Source organism: Elephantulus edwardii, unplaced genomic scaffold (assembly GCF_000299155.1).
Source record: "Elephantulus edwardii isolate Elephantulus edwardi_28Jun2011 unplaced genomic scaffold, EleEdw1.0 scaffold00001, whole genome shotgun sequence".
NCBI lineage: Eukaryota > Metazoa > Chordata > Mammalia > Macroscelidea > Macroscelididae > Elephantulus > Elephantulus edwardii.
The window spans coordinates 4,401,417-4,404,425 of NW_006399751.1; the positions used below are offsets into that span (position 1 = coordinate 4,401,417).

Here is a 3,009-nt window from a genome sequence, read left to right on the forward strand (position 1 = left end):
GCCGCGGCGCCCCGAACCCGCGTTCGCTACCTGCCGCGGCCACAGGAGCGGCTTCCAACTCCTCTCCCACTTCCGCCTTCCACCGCCCGCACTCGGGCAGGGTCACGTGAGAGCGCGCGGTCACCTGACCCGGAAGAGGCTGGCCAGGGCGCGCAGGTGTGGGCCGCTGGGACCCGCGCTCAGTTTTTGGCCTGAGTTAGGCTTTTTTAGTGTTTACATCGTTCACATGGGAGGGTTTGCCGCGGGCAGGCGGGTACGGGAGCTCATCCAGTGAAGCTTCAAACCTGTGAAGGCAGTGCCCGTCGTTAGCCCCATTGTACAGGTGACGGAGACAAATCAATGAAGGTAAACAGTGACTTCCAAAGTACAGTGGTCAGATTAAAAACATTCATGTGTTGCTTAATGTCAGTGTCTGTTGTTGCCGCGGTTAAGTGTTACACAGTCGGTTCTGACTCAGAAGGAAACACTGCCCAGGCTTCTTCTAGTCATTGTGTTACTCCATTTCGTTGATGGTCGTCTTGATAGGGTGCTATTAATAAGTTCAGCATTCCCTATATAGGTATCAATTATAAAACTATAGTTTTCTCTAGCCTGCGGGAGTGGTTGCTTGACCTTGGAGTTCTTAGTGTTCTTTCTTTGATCTGTTTATCAGAAGAGGAGATGCATTTCCTAGATTAGCTGTTACCTCTTTGAAGCTGTTTCCCCCAATCATATGTAAATTGTAACAGTCTGCCTGTTTGCCTGGAAAGGGAGTATCTGGGTGTGAATGATTTTCTTTCAGATAAATTCTTTTATTTTACTAACAAAAGTTTTATTATTACTAACAAAAGTAAGTTGGTGTCTCACCCTCCTATAAAAGCCCATGACTACTACCAGATGAGGAGGCAGTCTTGGAGGTGACTCGCTGTCTCCCAGATCTGTGTAATAAAGTGCTTATGGATATTGCAATCCGTTGTCTTATTGCCGACTGACTACGGAAAGAACCTCTTGTGTTCAGTCTTTCTCCTCTGACAGTATGATGTCCTTCTCCGCAGACTGGCTTACATGTTCAGAATACTTGAGACAAAAGACACACTTCCCTCAACACCTAAAAAGCATTCTTGACTGTGCTTCCAAAATAGATTTGTTCATTCTTCTGGAAGTCCTTGGTATATTTAATATTCTTTTCCAGTACAATAGTTCAAAGACATCAGTTTTTCTTCCATATTCCTACTACTTCATTGTCCAGCTTTCACGTGCATATGAGGCAATTTACAATACGACTTTGATTGACGATATGTTTATGTGAAGTTAAAACTTATATGATTTGGGCATTGTCCAAAAACCATATTGTAAACAGATGTATTACAAATGAGGTCTGTTCCTAAATTTGTCTTTTAAGTGGATTTTGTAGGTAAGTCAATGTTGTAATTATCAATCAAATGGGAGCTCTATTGGTAAGGAGTTGTGCAGCCAACTCGAAGGTAGGCAATTTGGATCCACCAGCTACTCTGCAGGTTAAACCCACCATCTACTCTACAGGAGAAAGATGAGTAACCTCTTGTGTGATTTACAACCTCTGAAAAACTGCTGGAGGATCAGCTATGAGTCCATTCCAGTTGGACAGCAATGTATGAGTGAGAAGTCAAATGTTTCTGTTAGTATATAGTATGCAGTATGTATACTTTCTAGATATAAAATGTTAATGTAACATTTCTAGATACAGGAACACTAACAATAATATAGTAACACAATAATAATGTTTTGTGGCTCATTAAAAAGTAGTGCTTGACAACAATCTGGAACAAGGGGTACATTATGGAGTGGATTGGGGGAGCGGATGTTGTGTTGTTCTTAGGAACCATTGAGTCAATATGAACTCCGTCCTATGCGGTCCCATCCCCACACTTCCTGACACTCTAGAGCCTATTGAAGCAGTCACAGTGTCAATCCACCTGTCTGAGGGTCTTCCTTTTTGCTCATCCTCCATCTTTCCAGGCACTGAACATCAAGTGGACTGTCAAAAGAAAAAACATGTCTTGGAGAGGGTGCAGGCAGAGTGCTCTTTGGAAGCAGGATGATGAAGGTTCACCTCACATTCTTCATACTAGGAGGGGCTATTCCTTGGAGAAGGACATGATGAGGGCATAGGGGGAAGAAAATTTTTAACAATTAAAAAAAATAATAAATATTATGCAAAAGCAAAGTAGTGCTTGTTTATTACTGCAGGACATTTTATGTGCCTCTCATTTTCAATTTGATAGGCTTTTGAGGAGTTGAGACCACAGCCATATATGCATATAGTCAATATTAATGATGTATGAACAGACACTATACAGGTCACCAATTCAAAGCCCAATTTCAGATAAACATTGAACCTTTTTCTTTTAGCATATTGTTACTGTTATTGTGGGTTACTGAATCAGAACTAAATCATAGCTGACCCTCCAGTTGATTATTGCCATCTAAAAAGTGCATGGGAAGTGATTGTCCATCTTTCTTCCACAGAGCAGCTAGTGAATTCGATGTGTATGCCTTTGGGTTAGCATTGCAACTCCTCACCACCAGGTCACCAGACCTCCAAGAAAGAACTTAAATTGAAATGGAATACTTAGCTGGCAGGCAAGATAACATAATCACTAAGGTGGTTTTCCCAGTGTGAGGCTTATCCGCTGTACTTTAGATTACTGACCCCTGTTATTTCCCCAAATATGAGATGCTCATCTTCATAATTTATGGTAGTGGGGGACTGTATTTGTACTTACCCCTGAAGAAAAGGTTTTTTTAAAAAAGGGGGGGGAGCTCTGGTGGCCTAGTGGCAAGGAGCTGCAACTACAATCCCAGAGGTGCACGGTTCGAATCCACCAGATGCCCTGCTGGGGAAGGAGGGACAGTCTCCTCCTGTACCAGTCAGATCTGATTTGACGGTACACTCACACAAAAATAATAAAATTAAAAAAGAAAAAGAAATGGGGATGCAAAAGCAACAATGATGTAATGATTTTAAAAAAGTTATTTTGAGTGTACTTT

General features: G+C 42.1%; 1 protein-coding gene across 1 annotated transcript in view; it reads right to left on the bottom strand.

Moving 5' to 3' along the window:
- Positions 1 to 138, bottom strand: part of WWP2 (WW domain containing E3 ubiquitin protein ligase 2) — a 150,114-nt gene extending 149,976 nt beyond the window's left edge. Inside the window, exon 1 of the mRNA XM_006878647.1 lies at positions 31 to 138. The gene's annotated coding sequence lies outside the window, so the exon portion shown is untranslated. The remainder of the gene's footprint in view (positions 1 to 30) is intronic.
- Positions 139 to 3,009: the final 2,871 nt, after the last annotated feature.